Source organism: Schistocerca nitens, chromosome 5, assembly GCF_023898315.1.
Source record: "Schistocerca nitens isolate TAMUIC-IGC-003100 chromosome 5, iqSchNite1.1, whole genome shotgun sequence".
Classification (NCBI taxonomy): domain Eukaryota; kingdom Metazoa; phylum Arthropoda; class Insecta; order Orthoptera; family Acrididae; genus Schistocerca; species Schistocerca nitens.
This window is the reverse complement of record NC_064618.1, coordinates 203985768-204009225: the sequence shown is the minus strand read 5'-3', so window position 1 is coordinate 204009225 and position 23458 is coordinate 203985768.

Here is a 23458-nt window from a genome sequence, read left to right as displayed (position 1 = left end):
AGGAAAGTATACATACGGGAGAAATAATTTGATCGTTTTAATGTTCTGCTACCATAGTTAAAAATGACCGCGAGAAAGAAAGCTAAACCGCATAGTTTCTCAGCATAGCAGAACACAGTCTAACATTTCTCGGTTTTGATAGAAAATCTGTACATTGTTCTTTAAAAAAATATGTAACCTAAGCCAATGTGAATGTTAAACAGGGAATCATGTAGGAATATGTAGTAAGTCGGTAAAGATCTATTCGACATTAAAAACAAGTATATAGCCTATGTCTGTCGAAATGTTTATTAGGATACCGCGTAAAATACTGAACCAATCGGTCAAGAACTTTTCGAGTCTTTTGGTAACAACATTAAAATTTTTTGTGGAAACTTCTGTGCGACGAAACTAATGAGTTCATCGGTCCCTAAGCTTACACACTACTTAATGTAACTTAAAGTAACTGACGCTAAAGACAACACATACACCCATGCCCGATGGAGGAGTCCAACTTCCGACGGGAGCAGCCGCGCGAACCGTGACAAGGCGCCCCTGACTGCACGGCTACCCCGCGAGGCAGTAACAACATTAAACAACGCCTTGTCTTACATAATAGTATAAATTGATATTTCGTACAAATTTGCTGAACTATGAATAAGTTTGTCGATTACATCGTGTCTCGTGAGGAGCTTCCTTGCGTTCACTGCACAATTAGTTCAGGTTACACTGGAATTTGGAGTTAATACTCACTTATGTGTTGTCCCTGAATTTTAATTATAACTCCATGCAACGGCCCGTAAACAAAACTATTGCTAAGCCAGAATGGGTAATGCTAGTAAAAAGCATCTCTCCAGCGGAACGGTCTGTGCACCATCGTGCCTTATTGGTAACTGACTGAGCACCTCAGGAGCTCCGCTTCGAAAGGATTACCCAACAGTTTTGCGCAGTTCATAATCAGCCTCCCACCCACCATGGGTGAGGCACGGGAGACATGATTATTCCCGTCCCGTCCAGGCCAGTTGCAGGTGAATCTTCCTTCACATCGGGCGTGATCGCTAGAGCTGCTCCTTGTCAAAGGATGTCAACGATGAAACTTATCTATCGATTTGTTTTCTGTTCATATTGTCCCCATATTTATTTATTTCGCTGGATTCTTTATAAACCCGTAGATAACAGTTCGTCAGTGTAGATACAATTTTAATTTAAATACTTCACGTCTGGTTTCCTAACCGTTAAGGACTCTGCTACAGCAGATTTTCCTACTTTCTACATAGAAATAATTGGGCTCAATCAGACGGGTATTCACGCTTCTCTCATGGACTTTAACACTACAGAATCGATAGATAAGATCTGTCTTTGAAAGACGACACTTAGACAATAGTGTTTTATCTCAGCGAAGAATTATCTCTTCCGATCACGCTCCCTCTTCACGGTATTTCTACTTCTCTGCGACGTCAGATTCGCCAGTCGGAAAAACTTAACGGAGCCAGAAGCGCCTTTGAAGATGTCCAGCGCAGCTGTGGACGAAACGTTAGAAACAAAAATACTTCGTGGACGCAGACGATACAAAACGGAATATTCGCCAGAATCCAAGATAACCGGCCTTGAAGTCAGTCATTATATGATCATAACTCTTTTTTAATAAGGATGGCTTGTCTTCAGGCTCCTCACTTATTACACAGACTTTACAAAGTAAACGTTTTACCCGGTGCTGACGAACCGTGTGAATACCCACTTATGATTTCACTTTATGTGTTTAAATTGTTCTCCTATCTTCAATAGGATCCTCAAGATATGCTATCTGATTTCTCGCCGACTGTCGGTGTTGTTTCACTACACCTTATAGTAAGCAAATGAGAGTGAATGTACCGATTCGAAACATCTACAGGGTGGTCGGAAATTCCCGGTACAAACTTCTAGGACATGTGGAGGGTAGTGAGTAAATAACATTTTGAATAGGAACCAGTGTCCAAAAACGTATCGTTTCCGTTCTACGACAGTTTCAATGCAGATGGGTTATCTCGTCTACACCCACGTGAGGAATGTACTTTGGCGTGACCCACTACAATCGTTGCAATCGATTTGAAAAGAACACTGACTCGTTCCCTTACTACTTACGCATTTGCATTGCAACATACACCTTATGGTTTACGTTAGTCGACAACAACAAGCCCCAGCGTCTACGGCACCAGCCGCAACGTACCGATGCATTACAACAGCGGCTCGATGTGGCGACCACCAACGTTGTTACACACATTGTACCTCTGAAACATGTTCTGGTACACTCTTTCTATCCCACATGGTGTCTCTTTAAAGTCTTGTGCAACGGCCATAACTCGTGCCAGCAGATCTTCCTCTGACTCTACAGGTGTCTCATAGATTAGGCTCTTCATATGACCCCACAAGTAGTAGTCCATAGGGGTTAAGTCCGGCGATCGTGCCGTCCACGCGGTTGGACCACCATGGCCTATCCATTTATCACCATACCGTCTGTTGGGATGTCTCCGGAAAGCCAGTGAAAAGTGAGGTGATGCTCCATCATGCTGAAACTACATTTCCTGACGGACATTCAATGGCACAGCTTCCAAGAACAGGTCCATTACGTGTCGTAGGAAGACTAAGTATGTGGGACCCGTGAGCTTGGATGGATGGAAGTATGGTCCAATCACATGACCGTCCAGAATACCTACCCATACGTTAGTTCCAAACCTGTCTTGAAATGCTTGAACATGCGTGGCAAGGGGGTTTTCGTCCGCCCAGACATGGCTATTTTGAGCATTCAGAACACAATCCCTTGTGAACCTACATTCGTCTGTGAAGAGAACTCGACGTGCAAACAGAGGCGCGTCGATGCAACGGTGCAGGAACCATGCGCAGAAGGCGACGCGTTGTGGAAAGTCTGCTGAACCCATAGCGTGTACCCTTTGTAAGTGGTACGGATGTAACTGTTGCTCATGCTGGACGTCCAAGACGGTACTGTGTTCTAAGAGCCACTGCACGCGCAGTTGTTCGCGAACTCGTTGACGGTCTATCTTCAATGCGACGAGTACAACTCCTTCATTTTCGGTGGTGCGGCGTCGCCGTGGAACACCACAGTCCTGCCTCCTCACGGTGGAGGTACCCATTTCTCGTAGCCGTTGTGTAACTTGGGCAAACAGTTTGTGCGATGGAGTGTGACGGTGCGGAAAGTGTTCGTGATACAGCCGACTAACAGCTCTTCCATTACCTCCAACTTCGCCATACGCAAGGAGCATGTCGGTGTATTCCGCAAACATGAACTGCACCATGTTTCCTCTATCGGTGATGCACGGGTATTGACTCGGTCTCACAACAATGTGGACAATTAGTGACATCTGGTGATCGTTTGACATAGTACACGTCATCGTGTCTACCCTGTTGCATACTAGGACTGGGAACTCTGAGACGTTTCTCTTACCCTATGCAGACGTTGACGATATACACATCTGAATTGAATCTGTCGTAGAACGGAAACGATACGATTCCGGACATGGGTTCCCATTCAAAATGTTCTGTATTCACCACCCCTCTATATTCTAGGAGACCTAGGTCAGTTGCAAAGTCTAACAGAAAGAAGAAGGTTCTGTTTCTAGGTAGAAGTGTGCGCCAGCAGTTGCAGGAAGTGTTGAGGAGTGAGTACCAGGTAATCAGCATTGTGAAGCCAAGTGCAGGATTGGCTCAAGTGACTAACAGCATAGGGGAGTTATGTAGGAATTTCACGAAGGAGGATCAGGTAGTGATAGAGGGTGGGGCAGGAAACAGTCTTGATAGGGACGGGGAATTTGATGTAGGTGGTGACATGGTAAAGATAGTTTCACAAACTGGTGGCATTAATGTGCATTTCGAGCATCTCTTTCAGCGTCATGATCGGCCTTATCTTAATGCGGCTGTTCGGAGCGTTAGCAAGGGGCTGGAGAGGGCGCTGATGGCAGAGGGCATGGGTCATACTTCGGGTTTCACTAGGCATGGCCAGCAACTCAATAGGTATGGGAACGGGAGGTTGGCAAAGCTTATAGGTGATGGTGTAGTGGATGGTGGTGGGATCACTCATGTAAAAATTCGTGTAGTAGTTGGTGTCAGAGCTGCACCTTTTTTAAAATTGAAGTTAGCTGATAGGTACACCTGCTTCAAGGAAGTCCCTCTAACTAAGGGCTCATCTTCAGAGGACGTCATGTTTCCAAGTAGAGAAGGAATTAGCATATTCCATCAAAATATAAGAGGTATTAGAGATAAAGTTAGTGAACTGCTTATAGATGTTGACTCTGAAATTATTGGTATATCGGAGCACCACTTAAATAATTGCACAATTCAGAGGCTTCCTTTACCAGGACACAGATTACTGACTGGTTTTCAAAGAGCTCCTTGCGGAGCAGGGAAGTGGCTATGTACGTAAAAAACAGTATTCAATTTGAGTCCATAGACGTATCACGGCACTGCACTGAACAGATATTTGAATGTTGTGCAGGGGAGTTCAGTTTAGTGAAACTAAACTTCTAATGGTTGTTGTTTATAGGCTTCCTAACTCTGACTTCAGAGCATTTCTGCTCAAGCTAGAGAGGGCTGTCGATTCACTTTGTAGGAAGAATTAGTTACATATGATGACTTCAATATAAATTTTGAATATGATGGTGCGAGGGAAAGGATGTTGGTAGATTTCCAAAATTCATATGATCTGATGCAGACTGCGTTTTCTCCAACTAGGGTGCAGAGAAACAGTAGCACAGCTGTAGACAATATTTTTATTCATTCTTCATTACTAGATGGGCATACTGTTAGTAAAAGGGTGAATGGCCTTTCAGGTCATGATGCAAAAATTTTAACACTAAAAGGCTTTTTTACTCAAAAAAATGTCACATATAATTACAACTATGCAGGAAAGTTAATCCAACAGCAATAGAGGGTTTTTTAAACCTTGTTAAGTTACAAGAGTGACAGGATATTTATAGGGTCAATAACATAGATTACAAGTATAATGCTTCCCTTAACACATTTCTCACGCCTTCCATTATAACATTCTAAGCAGGGTACTAGCAGAAAAAGACAGCCTGGGTGGATGACTAGTCAGGTAAGGATATCAAGTAGAACAAAGCTGGAATTATATCAAAATGTCGGAAGTAGTCACATCAAGCTCCAGTAGCCCATTACAAACAGTATTGTAAAGTGCTTATAAATGTTATTAGTAAGGCAATGAGTATGTTGTATGCAAATAGAATAGCTTATTCACAGGATAAAATTAAAGCCATATCGTCAGTTGTGAAGGAAGCGTCTGGTCAGCAGCACAAGGTCGACGGTATAAAGTTAGTTCCAAGTAAAAATATTTATGTTACTGATGAATCAAATATACGTACAGTATTTAACAACCATTTTTCTGAGCATTGCTGGTGAATTAAATAGAAATTTAGTTTCTCCAGGGAATCATATAACTTTCTTGGCAAATGCCTTTCCGAGATTGATGTCTGAAACACTCCTCTGTGATACAGGCAAAGGTTAGATTGAGTCAATACTTAAATCACTGAAGACTAAGGACTCGCCTAGCAGAATATTAAAGTACAGTGCTGCACATGTTAGCCGAGTATTTAGCCATATTTGTCATTTATCCATTAGGAATTATCAGTTTCCTAAACGATTAAAGTATTCAATAGTAACGCCGCTTTGTAAAAATGGAGGAAAGGATAATGTAGTCAATTTTAGACCTGTTTCTATGCGATCAGCGTTTGCTAAAGTTATTGTAAAGGCTGTATACGTAAGGATAATTGATCACTTTATATCGCACGATTTCCTATCAAACGTACAGTTCGTTTCTAGAAGTCATTTGACAACTGAAAATTCTATATTCTCTTTTCTCTGTGAGGTACTAGATGGGTTAAACAAAATGTTTCGAACTCTAGGCATATTTTTTGATTTAACTACGGCGTTTGATTATGTTGATCACAAAATATTGCCCTGGCAGTTGGACCATTATGGAATACGAGGAGGAGCTCACAATTGGTTCACCTCTTACTTTAGCAACGGACAGCAAAAGGTCATTATTCAAAATGTTGAGAATGGCTGTGATGTGGGGTCTAAATGAGGTGCTGTGAAGTGGTGGGAGGGGGGGGGGGGTCAGGGATCAGTGTATGCTCGTATGCTCGCTAGAATTGTGGGTAACTGTAAGATATTTCTGTTTGCTGACGACACTAAATAGTGCAGTTCATGACTTAATTTCATGTCTTGTAGATAATAAATTAACGCTAAATCACAGTAGGACTAAGTTTTTACAATTCCTATCATAAAATTCAACAAAACCTGAAGTTTTAATTTCACAGATTGGGCATATGATTAGTGAAACTGAACAGTTCAAATTTCTAGGTGTTCAGATAGATAGTAAGCTGTCGTGGAAAGCCCACGTTCGGGATCTTATTCAAAGATTTAATGGTGCCATTTTTACTATTCGAACGGTATCGGAAGTGAGTGCTCGTTCGACACGAAAAATAGTCTACTTTACTTATTTTCATTAGCTTACGTCGTATGTTGTTATATTTTCGGGTAACTTTTCCCATTCTAAAACGACATTTTTGGCTCAGAAACGGGCGGGTCGGGCAGTAAGTATTGTAAGTTCACGAACCTCTTGTAGAACCCTGTTCACGAGTCTGGATACTTTGACATTGGCCTCTCAATATATATATATTCCTATCTTCCATTTCTTGTTAACAGTATTAACTTATTCCCAAGAACAGCAGCTATCACTCAGTTAATAGTCGGCAGATATGAACCCTGCATTTTGATTGGCGTTCCTTAACCCTTGTGCAGAAAGGTGTGCAGTATACTGCTGTATCCATTTTCAATAAGCTGCTACAAGAATTCAAAAGTCTTAGTAATCCACGCGCTTTCAACTCGAAACTGAAGAGCTTCCTCATGAGTCACTCCATCTATTCTGTCGACGAGTTCCTTGAAAAAATAAGCTGATTCTTGTTGCATTGTTGATTGCTTTTACTTAAACTTTTGAACTGACTTTTTTCTGGTTCATAAACATTTTATTTTTATCTCTTATTACATTATGTTGTAATTTCATCTACTGACATGTTCCACGACCTTGGAGATATGCTCCGCAATTTGGTCCTATGGAACTTGACGTGTGAATAAATAAACAAAAATAAAAGTTCTAAAAAATTAAAAATCATATGCAAAGTATCTTGGAGGTCTCTAACTGCACTCTTCCTCATCTCCTGGATGAATGTACATTCCTGGAAATTGAAATAAGAACACCGTGAATTCATTGTCCCAGGAAGGGGAAACTTTATTGACACATTCCTGGGGTCAGATACATCACATGATCACACTGACAGAACCACAGGCACATAGACACAGGCAACAGAGCATGCACAATGTCGGCACTAGTACAGTGTATATCCACCTTTCGCAGCAATGCAGGCTGCTATTCTCCCATGGAGACGATCGTAGAGATGCTGGATGTAGTCCTGTGGAACGGCTTGCCATGCCATTTCCACCTGGCGCCTCAGTTGGACCAGCGTTCGTGCTGGACGTGCAGACCGCGTGAGACGACACTTCATCCAGTCCCAAACATGCTCAATGGGGGACAGATCCGGAGATCTTGCTGGCCAGGGTAGTTGACTTACACCTTCTAGAGCACGTTGGGTGGCACGGGATACATGCGGACGTGCATTGTCCTGTTGGAACAGCAAGTTCCCTTGCCGGTCTAGGAATGGTAGAACGATGGGTTCGATGACGGTTTGGATGTACCGTGCACTATTCAGTGTCCCCTCGACGATCACCAGTGGTGTACGGCCAGTGTAGGAGATCGCTCCCCACACCATGATGCCGGGTGTTGGCCCTGTGTGCCTCGGTCGTATGCAGTCCTGATTGTGGCGCTCACCTGCACGGCGCCAAACACGCATACGACCATCATTGGCACCAAGGCAGAAGCGACTCTCATCGCCGAAGACGACACGTCTCCATTCGTCCCTCCATTCACGCCTGTCGCGACACCACTGGAGGCGGGCTGCACGATGTTGGGGCGTGAGCGGAAGACGGCCTAACGGTGTGCGGGACCGTAGCCCAGCTTCATGGAGACGGTTGCGAATGGTCCTCGCCGATACCCCAGGAGCAACAGTGTCCCTAATTTGCTGGGAAGTGGCGGTGCGGTCCCCTACGGCACTGCGTAGGATCCTACGGTCTTGGCGTGCATCCGTGCGTCGCTGCGGTCCGGTCCCAGGTCGACGGGCACGTGCACCTTCCGCCGACCACTGGCGACAACATCGATGTACTGTGGAGACCTCACGCCCCACGTGTTGAGCAATTCGGCGGTACGTCCACCCGGCCTCCCGCATGCCCACTGTACGCCCTCGCTCAAAGTCCGTCAACTGCACATACGGTTCACGTCCACGCTGTCGCGGCATGCTACCAGTGTTAAGGACTGCGATGGAGCTCCGTATGCCACGGCAAACTGTCTGACACTGACGGCGGCGGTGCACAAATGCTGCGCAGCTAGCGCCATTCGACGGCCAACACCGCGGTTCCTGGTGTGTCCGCTGTGCCGTGCGTGTGATCATTGCTTGTACAGCCCTCTCGCAGTGTCCGGAGCAAGTATGGTGGGTCTGACACACCGGTGTCAATGTGTTCTTTTTTCCATTTCCAGGAGTGTAGTTCTGGTATTTGTGCGAGGTGCGTCACGATTCTTTTTCATCCCCATCCTCATCCCCACCCCTTTGAGAAGTAGATTGTCCTTATCCCAACAGAACTTCTTTCCAGATGTCAAATTATACGTGTAACAAGTTTGCTTGAAGTCGATCTAGTAATTTAGAAGATGTTGCACCTACAGAAACAGTCTGAAAGGCTTGTAAGGGTGTTGAAGGTAGGTTGTGCTGATAAATAATTGTTAATAAAAATACGATGCGCCGTTTCCGAGGTAATTAACGTTGAATTTAGCCAATCAGGCCGTTGCGCGCGCAGATTCAAACGGCCAGCCAGAGATGGTATCTCCGAACGTGTACTTCGTATGGTTTCCTAAAACCGAACACGAGAGCGATACAAAAGGTGGACTTGTGTGTGTAGTAAAGACTGTATCCGTGCCAAAGGCTGAGCAGACACGTGCGCTACCACTACAGTATGAGAACAAGTGACATTAATTGCACCCGGCTTGAATTTTCATTCGCAACACCGTAATTTGATAACTTCAATGCTAATTAACTCTGAAACGACGCAACCTATCGGTTTTTTTCTTAACAATTATTTCTCAGCATAACCTATTCTGCAGCACTCTTAGAAGCTTTTTAGACTTCAGTCCACCCTTTATAAAGATTCGTCAAAACGACGTCGCCCGTCCCCTCACTACAGGAGATATTTGGGAAATGAGCCACCCTTCATATGGTTTGTGGATGACTTCAGCAAAGTGCGCCGAAACGACGGTCGCTGTAGGAAATAAAAAATAATGTAGCTCATTCAGTTTAAGTGTTCCAAAATGAAACACATTAGCATGTTATTCTGCATCACTAACGTTATCTACACAGCATATAATGTGGGTCTAACTACGCAAATGTTCTTTATGCAGCTGTTATATCAGCTAGATAAAAACTCTCCAAGCTCTGGAAATCATTCAGTGGTAATTCAGCCGTGGCGCCACGTAATTCGAGAGGCGCTCTACTTGCAGGATTTGAGCCGCTGAAGTCTTGGCTTGTTTTTTACTCACTCGGTAATAAAGTATAAAAATACGACTATTTTCCCTCATTTTTTCCGGTTATTCAAGTTTTAAAGACTTAATTTCCTGGCGCGTACTGTTCTCGCTCAGCCATGTTGTACTTTTTTGTGGCTGAATAAAATTGCGCCACTAAGGGTTTATCTGGCAAGGATTTGTCTAGGAAAATAGTAGTGTAATCTTTGTGATGTATTACTGTACTTAAAACCGATCGTGACGCTTTGTTAATTTCATTGCTTCTGCTTACGAACCTGCATTACGTGTGAGATTTATCAGAAATTTTTTCTCCGTTTCTTATTTATCTAGTTTCTCTCGTGGCTGCTTTAACCGCTCAGACAGCCATGTGTCATGTAAAAGAATACGTTATAGACGCCGAGCAAGAAATTTTTCGCTGATTACGAAAATGCATTTCTGAGGAAGTATGAAACGTACAGCCATGTTGTTTGTTGCCGACGACAGCTTAATTCATGAATTTTTTTTTCTTTGGATACACTTCCTCGTGAATATGCGATTTTTTGCAAGTGGGAGCTAAACTCTTGAAGTTTGTACGAACACATTTCATGTGCTCTGTCTGCCTCTTATATCTGCTCTCTCTCTCTCTCTCTCTCTCTCTGTCTCTCTCTCTTCCGTTCAGGTAGCTTAATGTAGGAATGCTGCTGTCACAAAAGCGCAGTGTGTTTTGTGGTCTCATGAAATGTTTCAGAAACAGGTGGCCTATTAGCTCTCAGCAACTGTGCCGATGTGCCTATGGCTGAGATCCGTCAGATGAGAAAAGCATCGAAGGGTGGTATGAAAAGTTTAAGGAGACATTTGAAAAATGTCGTGATCACCGCCTTAACTTGCTGATAAAATCTTTATTGAAGCAACCTGTTTCGGTTACGACCATCATCAGGTCCTTAAAGGCATTTGGAACACTACACTGAGCGAATATAAAATCACTGATGTGAGTTAGTAAAAACATGAACTTGTCACTTTTGTCACATCGTAACATAAATTACATGGTCAGTACGTAAGCTCTGTTATGCACTGTATTCTTTAATTCTGTATCAGCAGTTGGAGTTAACGCTGTGAACGGATCCACTTGGTATACAAAACTGTTCTCCACAAGTCTATTCGTTGCCTCGTCATAGTTTACATGGTCTACTCATTTAATCACCACGATTATTCTTTAGCACTGCGTCGCAAAAGCTTCTGTTCTCTTCTCGTCTGAACCGTTTATCAACCACGTCTCATTTTCATTCAGCGCTACACTCTAGACAAATATCTTCGCAACAGGCTTATAGATACTTAAATGTATACTTGATGTTAACAAATTTTTCTTCCTGAGAAACGCTTTTCTTGCCATCGCCAGTCCACATTTCTTACTTTCTGTTCTTCGGCTATCATTATTTTACTGTCCAAACAGGAAATCATGTACTACTTTCGGTGTTTCTTTTCCTAATCCAATATTCCTTCAGCCTCACCTGATTTAGTTAGCCTATATTCCATCACACTTTTCCAGCTGTTGTTGCTGTTCATCTTAAATTCTCCTTTCAAGACACTGTCGGTACTGATCAGATGTTTTTTCCAGTCCTCTGGTGTCTCTCGGAATTACAGTGTCATCGTAAATCTCAAAACATTTGTTCATTCTCGTCGACATTTAATTCCTTCCTCATATTTTGCTTTGGTTTCGTTTAATGCTTATTCGATGTACAGATGAAATGACATCGGGGATTGGATATTACACTGTCTCACCCCTTCTCAAACACTGCTTCCCATTCTTGCTCTCCGCTCTTATAACTGCCGTCTGGTTTCCGTACAGTTTGTAAATAACCTTTCGCTTCCGTATTTTGAACGTGCTACCTTCAGAACTTCAAAGCGGGTATTCCAGTCAACATTGTCAAAGGCTTCCTCTAAGTATACAAGTGCTATAAACATTGGTTTGCCTTTCCTTAACCTATCTTCTAAGAGACGTCGTAGGGTCAGTTTTGACTCGCGTGTTCCTGTATGTCTACAGAACCCAAACCGATCTTCCCCGAGGTCGGTTTCTATTTTTCCATTCCTGTGTAAGGAACTCGTGGTAGTAGTTTGCAAATATGATTTACTAAACTGATAGTTCGGTAATAAGACACTTGGCAGCACCTCCTTTCTTTGAAACTGGAATAGTTAGAGCACAGAATACAAAATGTGTAGGTAATAGAACATTTTATAAAAACTCACATTGCTACAGGCAAACTTAAGTCATGCCAACGGCAGAGGCAGAAGCAGGGAGAGAGCCAGTATGTCGCAAGTGCGTCAGGTCGACGACATATTGCACACCACCTGCTGAGTGAGGATATACGATCAGCAGAAAGGTGCCAGAGACACAAAACCAGAAGAAGCGAGTCAATCATATTCTTTAGCTCGTGATAAATGTTGCAAGGAACTGACACAGCAGTTAACAAAATGTGTTAAATGAATGTCACAGAATAAGGAATAAACATACAGTCACTTCGAACCAAGCGTTGCGTCATGGCCTCTCGCTAGTTCCCTTTAAATACTCAATTTCTCCAGTTATCGTCATGAGCTGATCATTGGCCTCGATAACATACAGAGTAGCACTCGATTTCTTGATTATGATACTGTATTTCCTAGAGGCACGCCGGCCCATGTGGCCGAGCAGTTCTAGGCGCGTCTGGAACCGCGCGACCGCTACGGTCGCAGGTTCGAATCCTGCCTCGGGCATGGACGTGTCTGATGTCCTTATGTTAGTTAGGTTTAAGTAGTTCTAAGTTCTAGGGGACTGATGACCGCAGATGTAAAATCCTATATTGCTCAGAACCATTTGAACCTAGAATCTCCAGTACAGTCTATGTGCCAATGATGTGCTCAGGATGACGGACTTCACCTGATGTACTTCATGCTGTTCGTCACCTATCGAGTGATAGAAGAACTGACTGTCTCCTGACAACACTGCATCACAAGGTACGCCAGTACCGGACCTTAACACGGAAGGCAGAAATAGGGCCTCTCGGAGTTCACGTTCCTGTTCAACACTCAGGTGCCCTCACGTGCTGACAAGTAACAGGGGTAAGGTGGAGATCAACTGACCACACCACTACCGACACCAGATAAAATCGGGATGGGTCATCAAGGATCATCGTAGAATTCGGAGTGTGACTGAGTACAGCCAGGATGAAATCACTCCTTGCTGGGCAACATTGAGCCCGCTCGTCAGCAGTCCACTGCTGCGCCATGGTTGCTGAAATATTCTCCTGGCCTTGCAACTGCTGAGTAGACTCGACGGACGTCAGCTACAATTCAATACGCAGCTGAATTTGCAACAGCCGCGACTGGTGCCCAAGAACGACGACTTGTAAACACTATGGGCACTATGAACTCTAATAGCGTTTTGCTACCATCATCATTGACGCTTCAGAGGTTCCTGTCAGTTATCCTGACTTCACGCCGATGTTTCCACTTGATTATCTGTAAAATTACCAAATTTTCTTGAAATCAGAGAGGATTTGGCCTGTCTTATGGTATCACATACCTATACAACTCGACAGGAATTGGCAACAGAATTGAAACAGCAAGTTTCCATCAGACGCCAATAGCGGTCGTGTGGGTCCCATCGGACCCAGAGGTGCGCGCCTGCTGGGCCACGCATCCAGCGGCTCCATGCCACGAGTGCCTCCTGCCGCCTGAATGTAGAATGGCCGGCGCCAGCCACTCATCTACCTGCACTTGAAACCTCTTTGCAGCGACTCTATGTGCCTACGTGTTTAATTTGTCGTTGATACTACAATACAATATTTTATCAAAACTAGACATAATTGTCTCAATGGGAATTCCGCTATCGTTCATTAATAAAATATGGCGTTTCAGTCTTCGATCGCTATACTTTATTTTCAATTACCGGTTTCGGGCTAGCTGTCCATCTTCAGGTCATATATTGTAGTCACAGAGTAACTTGTCCGTACAGAACACTCGGTTCGCTGTCATGACAGCGAGTGTTCTGTACGGACAAGTTACTCTGTACCTACAATATATGACCTGAAGATGGGCAGCTAGCCCGAAACCGGTAATTGAAAATAAAGTATAGCGATCGAAGACTGAAACGCCATATTTTACAATATTTTATGATCTGAAGATGGGAGTAGGCGAAACTGATAATAGTGAAGTGGAAAAGTTTGTGTGATCAAGGGGGACCTGTAAAATAAAGTGCCAGAATATGATCACGGACTCATTTTCAGACTATGTCTTCAGCTGATAAACCACATGATTCGTGCATCCTTTATAGAATCTCGTTGACAACTGGACTTTAATTTCTTGTTGCATCAATTGTATCGAGCCTTCAGGTGCATGGAGATATTCTGTTTAAGTAAATCTTCTATTATTGTGTTGGTATTTTGCCGGCCGGGCTGGCCGAGCGGTTCTAGGCGCTACAGTCTGGAACCGCGCGACCGCTACGGTCGCAGGTTCGAATCTTGCCTCGGGCATGGATGTGTGTGATGTCCTTAGGTTAGTTAGTTTTAAGTACTTCTAAGTTCTAGGGGACTGATGACCTCAGAAGTTAAGTCCCGTAGTGCTCAGAGCCATTTTTGTTGGTATTTTCTGTTCATGTCCAGATTTCCTACAGTTAGAGATGCAGCACTATCTTGTAGCTCACCTCTTTAACATTGATTATGAAGTCATACTCATGTATCATACATCCTGCATATCGGGTGCCATAGTTTTGTCTTGGTTGACTGTCCCAAGAATATCAGTAGTTCTCTTGTACTGTAATGTCCTGACACAATAATGTGGTTGTAAAAAAATGAAAAAGTGGAAAATTGTTAGTTCTGTGACGATGAGCATGATGGCTCGAAACCCGACATGGCGATAAAATAAATCGTTCTGAATCGTTCCGCAGAATATAAATGAATTAGTATCCTACTGTCGCATTTCTATTATTTTGACGACCCTCTGTACGCTGTAAAGCGAGAAGGAGACCCTGCTACGATGAGGTGAGCGTTTGGCGTGTGAACCGGACGGCAGGTAGCGATGGTCTACTCGGGGAACGAGATGAAGGGGCACAGCCCAGAGGCCGTGATGCTCCCGCAGTGCGGCCTGGTGCTCCCCTCGTTACGCCGAGTCCCGCATTGCTCTGTGGGAACAGCCCTCCGCCCCTGCCGCCCCACAAATGCACCCGCCTCTGCCGATTACCTCAGCCACGGCCCCGGGCCACAGCGTCCGGAATACGGCGCCACCTCCGACGGCAGCCAGCGCGGGTTTTAAACGCGCTCCGCCCCCGCCGGCGTTCCCCAGTATCAATAAACATTTACGCAGGTGTCGGGGGGCGTTAACGCGGCGAACGGTGCGAAAGCAGCCGCCTGCGGTAATTGGGTGCCCCTCCCACCCAAACACTACTTGTGCCTCTGCCTCTGCGCCCCTCTTCATTGCCTCTTCAGTGGCAAGTGCTGGAGGCGGCCGCCTCGCAAATTCCACCGCACGGCGTCTGCAGATGCAACATCTCATTTGAGGCGGCGTCTTTCACACGTCGCGTTCTCCATTTCGTTGCGTGCCTTTCCACTCTTCGTCATACGTAAATGATATTCTTAATCACCAGATCTGGGCAAGTGTATGTGGCTGCTACATTGAAACGTGAACACCGAAGATGCCTCGAATCTTTAAATGGGAATTCAATTTATTTTCACCTCGAGAGGTAGAGGGACGTGCTCAAACTCTGTTTAATGTAAAAGAACGATAATATATGCACGGTGTTTGAGATAACATTTATTTATATATTTTCCAGAGAGTTACAGCAAGAAGTTACAATTTTTAAAGAGGACATTATTATTTCTATTTTGTAACTCATATACTAAAATGTGTAAATAAATTTAAATCAAATTTCTGTTGATTTTATTAGAAACATTCAACATAAAATGCCAAATCAAAACAACTTCAGCGGTCTAAATCTCCGGTTTTATTTTATTTGTGCAATCGGTTTTAGCGTTTCATTATGCCATCTTCAGGACCCCTGATCGATGTGTAAGAAGAATCTCACCTCTCCTACAGTCGAAATAGGGGCCACCAGTCAGTCAGTGCTAGGTGAACGAAAGAAGCACTGGGTCAAGAAGAAATCCACCGATAGCAATGAGTGAATGATGGCCCCTATTTTGACTGTATAAAGGGTGAGATTGTTCCTACACTTTGGTCAGTGGGCCTGAAGATGGCGTAATGAAACGCAGAAGCTGGTTGCACGAATAAAATAAAACTGGAAATTTAGTCGGCTGAAGGTGTTTTTGGCATTTTATGTTGTACAGTCCAGGTCCCGCAACCGTGTTGTATGAAGCTTTTGTATGCCCATCCTTTCAGCAGGACGTCTCTGGGACGACGGCCGTTTACTATCTCGACAAAAAACAATAACACGACCGCCGTCCTTATGATTTTATTTTATTTTGTCGCTACCAGCTTCGACGCTTCATTGCGTCATCTTCAGGCTGTTTTGATGCGGTACAGGTGGATATGATCCCCATGCATAACCCGTCAGTTGCCAGCCTTACTGGATTCGCAAATAATCTGAAGGCTGGCAACTGATGGGTTATGCATGGGGATCGTATCCTCCTGAACCGCATCAAAACAGCCTGAAGATGACGCAATGAAGCGTCGAAACTGCTAGCGACAAAATAAAATGATAAGGACGGTTGTAGGTGTTTTTATTTTTTGTCAAGATCTTGTATGAAGGTGGAGAGAAACGTTCAGAGCTTTAAGGTGTGTATGGAACTCTGTATATAATTGACTGTGTACGGATGGATGTTCTGTGGGTGAAATGTTCATTTCAATGAGATGCTCAATGCACACTTACTTTCTTTAATATACGAGGCGTCTTCTAAACACCCCGTGGAAGAAGCATTGGGCTTTTTTAAGTAATTTGGGTTAGAGGTTTCAGTGACATAAACAGCATTCTCTATATGCCTGCACAAAACTAAATCTTCATGCGCGACCAAGCTGGCCGTTCCTGAGCACTATGGTGTCCCAGTAATTATCCATGAAATCTGTTATTCAGTTTGTGGTATTTTCCAAAGACCGCAGTGCCACATCAAAATCAGCAACGCACATCGATACCACAGACGTTAGCAAGGTTTCGCTGAAATCCGCAACTATGAATTGGAGACACTCCTGAAGATCACATCTCTGTCTCCCTCAGTACTTCAGTGCCCACACACAGCGTTCTCCTTTTTTCTTGATCTGAGCTGAAGCAGTCAACATCATCGAGTGGGTCTAAAGAGTTATTAAGGCCTCTGAAGGTAACGTACTTTTTAAAATGTTGAACATTGTACTTCTAGAGAACATTTTGTTAATTAGTGCATCAAGTAATCCTTTAATATCAAGCATTCCCGTGGCAAAGGAGTGTATCAAATTAAGTAAATCTTCTTATCATTGACGTAATGAAGTGACCTAATATTTCATACGTTGTAGTTCAGAGGAACCATCTCCCAGAGCAAGCAAAGAACACATAGCTATGGCCAGATGAATGAATTTTCGTTTGGTCATAAAGCTGATGATGCACAAGAACGAGTGTATAATGGACTGGGTGACTGTCGTACTGCGTCCACGTAGGGTCTTCAACATCTAGACCGCAGTTCTCAAGGACAGAATCAGAATTGTCTACAGTGAAAGCTCGGTAAACCTCGTCTGTCAATCTGCGAAGTAGTGCGGAACAGTCATTTCCCCTCTCAGGATTCCACACCACTCTTGAATAAACCCCACCTTTTGACTTACTTTTCTGTGTTCCAGTAATGCGCATTTGATTACTAACTCTGTAGTAATTCGAGAACGTAAAGTCACCATAGAACATTTAAACAACTGAATTGAACGAAGTTGGTTTAAACACATTAGCTACAAGAGACAAAAAATAACGGTTAATTTAAAAATATATCTCGAGCTGAAGACACCAAAATGTAAATAAATAAATAATTTTTATAGTTCTGCAGAAATAGTAACCTTCCTTGTGTTAACCAGTTTAAACAGGCGTCCTTTACTCTTACTATTTTGTAAGTTAGAGAGGAAATACCTTACCTGAAATAACTTTTATGTAACAGATTTTATTGCCAAGATTGTGGCCAGTTTCGGTTCCACACGAACAATCTTTAGATGTTTAAAGAGAAAAATAAAATAATTAACCTACATACAGTCAACTACATGTAAGTTCCGAGTATTTTGTTGTTGTTGTGGTCTTCAGTCCTGAGACTGGTTTCATGCAGCTCTCCATGCTACTCTATCCTGTGCAAGCTTCTTCATCTCCCAGTAATTACTGCAACCTACATCCTTCTGAATCTGCTTAGTGTATTCATCTCTTGGTCTCCCTCTACGATTTTTACCCTCCAAGCTGCCCTCAAATGCTAAATTTGGGATCCCCTGAAGCCTCAGAACATGCCCTACCAACCGGTCCCTTTTTCTTGTCAAGTTGTGCCACAAACTCCTCTTCTCCCCAATTCTATTCAATACCTCCTCATTAGTTATGTGTTCTACCCATCCAACCTTTAGCATTCTTCTGTAGTTCCGAGTATACCATTCTTAAAATGAAATGTACATGAACCTACTCGAATATGTCAGTTACAAGAGTAACATCCCCCTCCATTCCCCAAATTCTTAAGCAAAATTACATGCTGCATTACAGCATAACATAGTGATTTGGTAGCTTCCGCGTTTTTCAAATGGCCTGGGATTCATCTATCAGCAATTACCATTTGGTATGTTTATCACATTGAACAACCGTGTGTAGTTCCTCTCATAGAGTTTTTTATTGACAGTTGTTATTAGCAAATGTTAAATTTGACGTCACTATGACCTGCGCCTTTCTGACTAAGTACATATACGTAAGAGTCGATCGTAAATACATATATTTCATTGTGTCGTTTTTTTATGGCAACTGTGTGTCTTCATACAGTTACCACTTGGAGGGAAAGTAAATATTATGTTCCTTCAGAGATTGATGATTACCATGATATATCTTTGTACTCAACATAAATCGATTACTAAAAGTTGACCGTCGCTTTGTAGGATGTCTATATTTTTCATATAAGCACACGTTCATTGATGTGTTCGTATCAACATAGGTCACAACCACCTTAATGGCCGTTCTGTTTAATCATTGTCAAGTCTGTTTTATGCTGGTATCAAGATATGGTCCTATTGTTGCATTTCATCAATGTACGGCCTTTTTGTGAGTATTTACAAGTGTTTACCTTAATCTACATCTACATCTACATCCATACTCCGCAAACCACCTGACGGTGTGTGGCGGAGGGTACCCTGAGTACCTCTATCGGTTCTCCCTTCTATTCCAGTCTCGTATCGTTCGTGGAAAGAAGGATTGTCGGTATGCTTCTGTGTGGGCTCTAATCTCTCTGATTTTATCCTCATGGTCTCTTCGCGAGATATACGTAGGAGGGAGCAATATACTGCTTGACTCTTCGGTGAAGGTATGTTCTCGAAACTTTAACAAAAGCCCGTACCGAGCTACTGAGCGTCTCTCCCGCAGAATCTTCCACTGGAGTTTATCTATCATCTCCGTAACGCTTTCGCGATTACTAAATGATCCTGTAACGAAGCGCGCTGCTCTCCGTTGGATCTTCTCTATCTCTTTTATCAACCCTATCTGGTACGGATCCCACACTGCTGAGCAGTATTCAAGCAGTGGGCGAACAAGCGTACTGTAAGCTACTTCCTTTGTTTTCGGATTGCATTTGCTTAGGATTCTTCCAATGAATCTCAGTCTGGCATCTGCTTTACCGACGATCAACTTCATATGATCATTCCATTTTAAATCACTCCTAATGCGTACTCCCAGATAATTTATGGAATTAACTGCTTCCAGTTGCTGACCTGCTATTTTGTAGCTAAATGATAAGGGATCTATCTTTCTATGTATTCGCAGCACATTACACTTGTCTACATTGAGATTCAATTGCCATTCCCTGCACCATGCGTCAATTCGCTGCAGATCCTCCTGCATTTCAGTACAATTTTCCATTGTTACAACCTCTCGATACACCACAGCATCATCTGCAAAAAGCCTCAGTGAACTTCCGATGTCATCCACAAGGTCATTTATGTATATTGTGAATAGCAACGGTCCTATGACACTACCCTGCGGCACACCTGAAATCACTCTTACTTCGGAAGACTTCTCTCCATTGAGAATGACATGCTACGTTCTGTTATCTAGGAACTCTTCAATCCAATCACACAATTGGTCTGATAGTCCATATGCTCTTACTTTGTTCATTAAACGACTGTGGGGAACTGTATCGAACGCCTTGCGGGAGTCAAGAAACACAGCATCTACCTGTGAACCCGTGTCAACGGCCCTCCGAGTCTCGTGGACGAATAGCGCGAGCTGGGTTTCGGACGACCGTCTTTTTCGAAACCCATGCTGATTCCTACAGAGTAGATTTCTAGTCTCCAGGAAAGTCATTATACTCGAACATAATACGTGTTCCAAAATTCTACAACTGATCGACGTTAGAGATACAGGTCTATAGCTCTGCACATCTGTTCGACGTCTCTTCTTGAAGACGGGGATGACCTGTGCCCTTTTCCAATCCTTTGGAACGGAATTCTCTTCTAGAGACCTACGGGACACCGCTGCAAGAAGGGGGGGGGGGGGCAAGTTCCTTCGCGTACTCTGTGTAAAATCGAACTGGTATCCCATCAGGTCCAGCGGCCTTTCCTCTTTTGAGCGATTTTAATTGTTTCTCTATCCCTCTGTCGTCTACTTCGATATCTACCATTTTGTCATCTGTGCGACAATCTAGAGAAGGAACTACAGTGCAGTCTTCCTCTGTGAAACAGCTTTGGAAAAATACGTTTAGTATTTCGGCCTTTAGTCTGTCATCCTCTGTTTCAGTACCAATTTGGTCACAGAGTGTCTGGAGATTTTGTTTTGATCCACCTACCGCTTTGACATAAGACCAAAATTTCTTAGGATTTTCTGCCAAGTCAGTACATAGAACTTTACTTTCGAAGTCATTGAACGCCTCTCGCATAGCCTCCTCACACTACATTTCGCTTCGCGTAATTTTTGTTTGTCTGCAAGGCTTATGCTATGTTTATGTTTGCTGTGAAGTTCCCTTCGCTTCCGCAGCAGTTTTCTAACTTGGTTGTTGTACCACGGTGGCTCTTTTCCATCTCTTACGATCTTGCTTGGCACATACTCATCTAACGCATATTGTACGATGGTTTTGAACTTTGTCCACTGGTCCTCAACACTGTCTATACTTGAGACAAAACTTTTGTGTTGAACCGTCAGGTACTCTGTAATCTGCTTTTTGTCACTTTTGCTAAACAGAAAAATCTTCCTACCTTTTTTAATATTTCTATTTACGGCTGAAATCATCGATGCCGTAACCGCTTTATGATCGCTGATTCCCTGTTCTGCGTTAACTGTTTCAAATAGTTCGGGTCTGTTTGTCACCAGAAGGTCTAATATGTTATCGCCACGAGTCGGTTCTCTGTTTAACTGCTCAAGGTAGTTTTCAGATAAAGCACTTAAAAAAAATTCACTGGATTCTTTGTCCCTGCCACCCGTTATGAACGTTTGAGCCTCCCAGTCTATATGCGGCAAATTAAAATCACCACCCAGAACTATAACATGGTGGGGAAATCTACTCGAAATATTTTCCAAATTATCCTTCAGGATGCTCAGCCACAACAGCTGCTGAGCCAGGGGGCCTATAGAGACATCCAATTACCATGTCTGAGCCTGCTTCAACCGTGACCTTCACCCAAATCATTTCACATTTCGGATCTCCGTCAATTTCCTTCGATACTATTGCACTTCTTATCGCTATAAACACGCCTCCCCCTTCACTGTCCAGCCTGTCTCTGCGGTATGCATTCCAATCTGAGTTTAGGATTTCATTACTGTTTACATCTGGATTCAGCCAACTTTCTGTCCCTAGTACTATATGGGCGTTGTGACCCTTTATTAATGAGAGCAGCTCTGAGACCTTTCTATAGACGCTCCTGCAGTTTACTATTAGCACATTAATATTGTTATTCCCTGTTGCATTTTGCCTACTCCTACCTTGCTGCGTCTCAGGAGGCGTCTTGTCGGGCCTAGGGAAAAACCCCCATGTGCACTCTTCACGTACTCCGCTACCCTTGTAGCCGCTTCCGGCGTGTAGCGCACGCCTGACCTATTCAGGGGGACCCTACATTTCTCCACCCGATAGCGGAGGTCGAGAAATTTGCACCCCAGATCTCCGAAGAATCGTCTGAGCCTCTGGTTTAAGCCTTCCACTCGGCTCCAAACCAGAGGACCGCGATCGGTTCTGGGAACGACACTACAAATAGTTAGCTCTGATTCCACCCCGCGAGCGAGGCTTTCCGCCTTCACCAATTCCGCCAACCGCCTGTAGGAACTGAGGATGACCTCTGAACGCAGACGGCAGGAGTCATTGGTGCCGACATGAGCAACAATTTGCAGTCGGGTGCACCCAGTGCTCTCTATCGCCGCCGGTAGGGCCTCCTCCACATCTCGGATGAGACCACCCGGCAAGCAGACAGAGTGAACACTGGCCTTCTTCCCCGACCTTTCCGCTATTTCCCTAAGGGGCTCCATCACCCGCCTAACGTTGGAGCTCCCAATAACTAATAAACCCCTCCCCCCGTGTGCCTGCTCGGACCTTGCTGAAGGAGCAGCCGCATGTCCACTCACAGGCAGAGCGGGCGATGCCACACGGCCAGCCTCCACATTTACCCTCCGCCTCGTGCGCCGCGAACGCCGCTGAACCCGCCACTCCCCTTGGGGAGAGGGTGGCCCAACCGCGCCCGGTACCCGCGAAGATGTCACGACAGCAGGGACAGTGGGTGATGCATGTAACACCTGGGGTGTACCTTGCGACGCACCAGACTCCCCACTGCCGCTACACTCCGAGGCAGCAGCCTGAAGACGGCTGACCGCGGCCATCAACACGTTCAGCTGTTCGCGAACAGTGGCCAGCTGCTCCTGCGTCCGTACACAGCAGTCACACATCCTATCCATCCTAAGGAATCTATTTACTGAAGAGAGTTAATCAACTTTTAACTAGACTGCTAATTCACTAAAGGCGGCTGATTATTGACTAAACTGTGATTGCTAGCCACTTCTTGTAGAAAGCAATGAAAATAGCACTACCTGTCTCTGGACTGTATTGAAAACAAACACTAGCACTACTGGCACTATGGTTGACTAAAGGGACTCTCTCTGACTGTATTCAAAACAAACACGAAATCTATGGAACACTATTAATAACACTCGACAATTAAAGCTTCCTAAAAGCAAAAACACACGGAAGAAGAAGTGACAAGTAAGAAAAATACAGTTAATACTCAAATTAAGGTAGCTCGCTGCACAGCAGACGTGAAGCAAACGGCGGTTAGGACTTGACAACTCATCTGTTATGTTCTGTGTGTACATTGTTCATTTGTTTATCTTTATCTTTGTCTCACTGTGAACATGGTCACTACGACGGACACCGATAAATAATCGATAATATATTTGTACAGCTGATTGCGAACATGCAATTCTTCAGCGTGTGTACCTTTTTGGGGATAAAGTCCCGCGTTCGAATGCACACTTAATTAATGAAGTCTTGGTAGTTATGCTTAGAGAAGAAGCATTTTTCTTCAATCAAATAGCTGGAAAATAGCGGTCTTTAAAAGCGGTAACAAATAAGAAAAGTAAAAGGAGATAGAAAGAACAAACGAAGGGTGAGTTACTGAAACAGCCATTGCAAAGACTGAGTTTTATTGGCAGGACACTTAGAAAATGTAACA